The sequence below is a fragment of the Parasteatoda tepidariorum genome, chromosome 5 (assembly GCF_043381705.1).
Source record: "Parasteatoda tepidariorum isolate YZ-2023 chromosome 5, CAS_Ptep_4.0, whole genome shotgun sequence".
In the NCBI taxonomy this organism is placed as follows: Eukaryota; Metazoa; Arthropoda; class Arachnida; order Araneae; family Theridiidae; genus Parasteatoda; species Parasteatoda tepidariorum.
Window position 1 is genome coordinate 59,160,244 of NC_092208.1, and position 6,698 is coordinate 59,166,941.

General features: G+C 28.4%; 1 long non-coding RNA gene across 1 annotated transcript; it reads left to right on the forward strand.

Annotated features, from left to right (window-relative positions):
- Positions 1 to 617: 617 nt before the first annotated feature.
- On the forward strand, positions 618 to 6,260 carry LOC122270800 (uncharacterized). The gene is made up of 2 exons (XR_011636874.1): positions 618 to 1,113; positions 3,510 to 6,260. It is a non-coding gene; the product is annotated as an uncharacterized lncRNA (long non-coding RNA).
- The last annotated feature ends 438 nt before the right edge of the window (positions 6,261 to 6,698 follow it).

The window sequence follows — 6,698 nt, forward strand, 5'->3', positions numbered from 1 at the left end:
TTAATGTTTCTTTAGAACATTTAGAAACAAGCATATACAGATAAGTATATCAAGCATATATAGATAAGTATATGCTTCATATACTTATCTGTGATAACAAATTAACAAAGTTCTATATCCTGAAATTTTCCTTTATTTTTATAACTCATATATGTTATTATTTTTTTGTAAAAATAAATGCCATTATTTCAAACAATCTATTTTAGAAATGAAATAAAATGTCAAAAAAGAACTACATAGTTTTACAAGAATTTCTGGAAGTTATGCATGTGAAAATGTTTGATAATTTTCATCATCTTATATTTTTATGTAGAGTTTTAATAATCTAAATATGTTTCTGCTTTTTAATAATTTATATAAAAATAAAAACTATTAACATTTATTGGTAAACAGAAATTATGAATTAGAATTATGCATTAAAAATTATGAATCAGAATTATTTGTTCTAGAAATTATGTGTTTATTTTTTTAATTAATAAAACTTAATATTATAATTTTTTTTTTATTTAAAATGAAAAATTTAAAGGAAAAAAAAACTTTTTTCCTCAGCTTTCTTATTGATATTAAAATTTTAACTTAGTTATAATATCAATTAAATGCATAGATTTAATAGAAAGAAAAAATGTATATTTCTGATGTAAACGATCGATTCAATATTACGTTATGCAGTAGAGAAAAGATGTTTCTAGATGCATAGGAAACTCATTGCGCATGCGTATTTTTCATTGCGAGACCCTGACAACTACGTAGTAGCCAGTTTACTCCTGCTCAATTTTATGTTTACGCTGCAAATAATCTTGTTTTTTATTTCCTTTAAATTTAGGATAATATAACATCATTATAGGCATAAAAAAGTTAAATTACTTATCAAATATAATCAAAAAAGTGATTTGATGCTTCGTAATCAGATATGAAGGCAAATATTAAATGAATAATCACAGTAATAGTATCGAACTATTTGCAGCTTTTTGCTTAAGAATACAGAGGGAAGTCTTTTTTAGTCTATAAAAGTGCCAGGGTTGCTGTTTGGATTAATAAGAGTTGTTTACTTCATGTCACTTTGTATGGAACGAGTATTATTCCTTAGCGACTGATTTGTGTCTGTCGCATCGGGTAAGTATTGGTATAGGTTGGGGTAAGTAGAAAATTTTATTTCTTGTGAAGAAAATTAAATTAAGGTTAGTCAAGCTATAGAATTTTAACTTATTGATAGATTATTCTTAATGGTCGAATGCTGTAATATAGCATGGCTTACTTATTTTGATGTTTTGTTTATGCATCAACTCCTAACTCTATCCTTGCCCTGATTAATTATTTCGGAGCACCATAGTCTTAGTCAAGAAATGATTTATAAAATTCACTAGTTTTTAAAAAGTTTTTCTACCTTTATTGTAATAAATAGAATGTACTTGAATACTATTGTATTGCAAATGAACTGTAATTGCTAAGCATGTTTATGTTTTCATTTAATGTTCCTTAGTGCTCCATTTAATATTGAGCGTTATTAGTTATAGCTTGGAATAAGTTCCTTTTTATTTATTTTACCTAGATCTTGCACAATGCTGAAACGTTTTCGTTTTTACAGATTTCTACTTGTGTTCTTGCTAAAATGTTTACACCTTAATAGATATGCTGTTTACAATTTCTAATGCACCCGATTGTGAAATATGCAGTGCGCACTTACGTCGCTTTGGTTCAATGTTTGTTATGGTGAACTAGTATCGTTTGTAAAATTTTTATTCTTTTTTTTGCTACGATAATAGAATGCACAATTACTTACAATGAATAATATTTACAGATTAAACTAGGTTATGATTTCTTGAAATTTGGTTGTATTACGAAGTATAATAGCTTAGAAATGTGGATCCCCCTCCCTCCTATGCAAATGGATGGAAATGCCAAAAACTTTACAATGAATTGGTTTGATGAAATATATTTAAATTTTTGTTTAATCAATTTTATCAATATATTCTTAGAAACACGTATTTTTTTAAAAAAAATTTGCACTCTTGTTTAGGTGTAAGACTGATATTTTAAGTGGGCGTTATTGTGGATCAATGCTGATAAATATGATCAGAGTAACACCAACACCAGCGCTGTATTGATTTGAATTTTCCTTTATAAGAGTCAATTATGGAGTGAAGGAGAAAAAAATCGGTGATATTTTGTAAATTATGATTTTTTCTAAAATTGAGATTCAGATTTTATTCCTTTTGTTAAACTATAAAAATGTGTGCTATTTTGTATACTGCTATAATTAAGAAATGATATATTTGTTAACTGCAGTATATTTAGGCTGCAAAAATATTCTTCCACAGTCTATTTTCAGTTTTCGATAAGTCTGGTTTTATACTTCCCTGTCTGAATAGAGATAAATGCCTGACGTATGACCGTTATCTGTCATTTGGTTACCGTAAAACAGCTGAATAAAAAGTATGGAGGTGTTGCATACTGAGCCACTGTCCCATTTTTGTGTATCAATATTTCCGTTGTTGGTATGTAATGCGTGATAAAATTTGTGGTTTTATTCATCAACTTTTCTGTTTACATTTTCTTCGTTTGCTTATTATTACATGGTAATTTAATTGTAGTTATAGTATTTTAACATGCCTTATTCTTTTGTGGACGTGTATATATTTCAATAACGTAGCGTTTTCATTTCATTTAATTGTGGGTTATAAGTTATGTGTTTTTAAAATGAGTGATTTTTAATGATTTTTCATTTTTAAACGTATATTTTGTTTTTCTGGGGTTTATCCCCATAATCACTTTAATTTTGCAGAAGTAACAAATATGAAGCACCAATAAAGTATGAAGTGCCGCTGATAATCTCTTTTAACTGAGTGTGAAATGAAATAGTTCCCTATCCTCTGAAATGTTGAATATCTCTTATTCTTCCTTGTATTTGAGAAAGGTTAAAATATTCTATGGGTATGTTTACTCTTCAAGAGATAGAACTTATGCTATGAAAAATATGTACAAGAATTATCCATAATGCCATCTGTTCTAAAAATTGAAATGCTTTTTGCTTCGTTTCCTTCTTGTAAATATTTTTACAGAAAATTAAGAAAATGCCTTTTCTAAGCATGCAGTCTTTAAGCTCTGAAACAAAAAATAAAGGAGAAATTAAAGATCAAGATGTCAAGTAAACAGTATTATAAACTTTACTTTGATAAATTCCATTCATTTGCGACTTTTGGGATGACTGTCCCTCTTGTTAATATTATCATTTTGCAGGTTAGTTGAAGTTGAGTCTAGTTATACAACTGTTAAAATGAAAATAATGGCAGTCTGGTTGTAACTACAACATAGCTGTAGATGCTGTTTTGATTCTTATGAAATCTAACTGCTGAAATATTGGTCTACTGGAACGATATTTAATTTCAAATGTCTATCGGCAAGGAATTTGCTATGGAAATGTGGTTACTAAGGAGTATTTAGCATATTTTATTCAATTTTTAGTTTCTTGTGTTAAGATTTAAAACTGATTGTTATAAATTTTTATTTAGGTGTTCGTGGTAATTTTAAAAACCGCTCGCAAACATAACTAATGTTGAAGGATATGTTACAAGAATTAAGTTTGAATCTTAATTGCTGGATTGTGGTGGGGGAGAAAGAAATTTAAAGGACTCATCATGTGGTATACATTACATGTAAATTATAGTAAAATTTTGTTTTTTAATGTAATAAGTTTCTTTGGCATAGTTTAAAAATATTAGGTGCATCATTTGCCAATCTTTTTATTAAAATGTTTCTATTTAATATGCAATTAAATATTTATAATCTAGCATTTAACTGATGTTTGTGCTGACAGCTATCAGAGATACTTGGCTTGTTTAGCTATCTCTCAATTACATATAGTTAATACATAAGTTTTCTTCATATTGCATTATTATGAAATGTTTATTAAGCTTTGTACTGATATCTACTCTTTCTAATAAATAAGTGAACCATTTAAAATTTTCTAGAGATACTATTAGTATCTACTACATTAATTGAATTAACCAATGTCGATATGTTGTGTTAGCTAAATTATTTGCAGGCATCTTGCGTCTGAATGCAGTCCTTGTTTGCTTCCATATCCCCTTACTTGATGTGCCTCAAAAGTTCTAACTGTACTGTCCGAGTGCGAACAAGAGGTACCTTCGTCATGTCCTGCAGTTAAATCTCACTGTTATCCATGATTTGAGTCCTTCGGAAAGGAGCATCTACTTCTGATAGTTGGGGTTTTGCTGATATGGAGTATCTGCTTTCTTTTACCCTTTATATCATATAAATTTTATTAAACCTTAGTTACCAGCAATTTTCCCCTTCCTTTAGGTTACAATGAAAATTGCTTTAGAGATAAATGAAATTAAGTCTTATGATTCTTATTGATAATGCTGGAAACAGGAATAGGAGAATGAAAACTCATCAAGAAATTTGACCTGTGGTATATTTTTAAAATTTTTGATCATGTTTATGTCTTAGGTTAATATTGATTTGATATGTTAAATGATTTAGGATCTTGTGCTGCATAAGCTGATCCTGTTTTATCCTTGCTCATCTTTAATAGTTGATTAAAATTGGTCTATTAAACTATTTTGATTAATTTCAGTTTGAGATTTTTGTGTTAACTGTTTTACTTTGTCCATAATTTTTCATTAAAAGAAAACTGGTACAATTTTTGTTATCTAACCCCTTGTCGATATGCTCTTTTGTGAAGAATATTTTCAGGCTTTCCTCCTTGATCCTTGATTACAAGAGTAAACTTAATTGCGTTCGTATCATTTCAATTTCTTGAGTGGTAGAAGAGGATATCTTTTCTCGCTTTATAAGACGTTACTACATCAGAAGTTTCCTATTAAGACTGACCTAGGCTAAAAATCAGTATAAATTTTCTTATTTTCCTTTCAAGTTTTTTAATTCTTTCAATGAGAGATTCAAAAATTTTTCCTTTTTAGGTTATTTAAGAAACCATAAATCATTAACATACCAGGTGTTTATTTGGAAAATTAAGTTTATTGTCAGATCATAAATTCATCAACCTTATATAGTTCATGGAGTAGCTGAGAGAAAAAGGCTGAAAGAAAGGTTCTCAAGTGGTATATCAGTTTAAAATTCTGATTTTTTTCTTTAGAAAAATACTGTACATTTATGCTTTTAACTTGAAAACTAAGAAAGATCTTAAGCTAGAGTAGCTGATCTTTAAATAAAATTCATGTCATTAAAATTTTTTAATACATTGCTTTTTAATCTAAGAAATAAAAAATTTAGCAATTATTAATAATGCTACTTGCATTCCATTTATTTTTAACGTATTATGTTCCAAAGCTTTCTCTAATACCTGAATTTTTCCCTAGAATTGTATTGGCGTTAGAAAACAAATGCTATTTGCAGGGTTCTGTCAGCAGCCGCTTATAATCTGGGTAACTCTACATTTGGGCCAGTTATATTGTATCTTTCTCTGCCAGTTATCCTTTAATGAATTGTCTCGTGAGCCAGCTGTCTTGTTGGAAAGTCCTCAAAGAATACCCAAAAAATCAACTTCAACTTAGTTCTGAGTGATTGATTTTATCAACTTCGGCTTACGTCAACTCTATCAAAGTGTCAGCAACTAAGTATCAAAAATTAACATTTTTAAAACTCAAATTCAGAATTAAATTTTGTAAAGTTATTTTTAATTATCTGCATAATTTAGTCTAAAGTTTTGTTTTATGCATTTTATCAAATTAATTAAAAAGACATAACTTATAAAATTACCTGGCAGTTATTCATTCTCAAAATAGTTTAATGAAATCCATTCAATTACAGTGAATATTCATCCCCAAAGTTCAAGAAAATCCGTAGCTCATTTCTTTCTGGTTAGTGTTACAAGATATCTTTTCATCATTATCCGTGAAGGTCCTACTTGGACTATGTGCTATTAAACTTCATCCTTCCATTTGTCGAATCATCCATTTGTGTGTGACCCTCTTAACAGTTTTACTCGTCCGAAGTGCCTTATGTCTTTAAATTTGCTCGCCAACTTCATGTTTATCGTGAACTGAACTATACGTTTGAAAACTTCAATATACATATTGGACTTCCGCAACTTTGTTACAATTAAAAATGGTTGTTAAAATTAGAGTATGATTAAAAATGACTACCAACGGTTTTGTTTACATTATCATTGTGCAAGGATTTAAATGTAGTTATACTGTGATATCCTAGTTACAAATAACTAGCGTAAATAAATCTTGTAAATAAGATTAATAAAATCTGATTTATTTTATTAATAATTGTGTCTTTGTAAATTAATCATCTTAAGTAAGCAGTGAATTTGGTCAATTTACATCTAATTTGATTTTAAGACTTGTGGTAGTGGTGTAGGTCCCCTTATTCACTGCTTAAAATGAAGGTTGAAAGGTAGGTAGTAATTTAAAATTGAGCTCTCACGATATGTCTTAATATTTGAGTTAGTTTATCCAAATTTGAAATATATTAGTAATATATTACATGAAAGGCTTTCGTGAGGGTTGAATGGTATTACAATTTTTTCTTCTATTTAAAACTGTTCTGTATTATTCCACCTAAGTAAGATTATTGCCATGTAAGACAAATTAAGAAATTGAATAAGTTAATGTAAGGCATTAGCCCGAACAGAGAAGATCAAATTTATCAAAATAACTACATATTGTATTATGTGGATAACCTGGTTTTAATAAATCTAAATATTT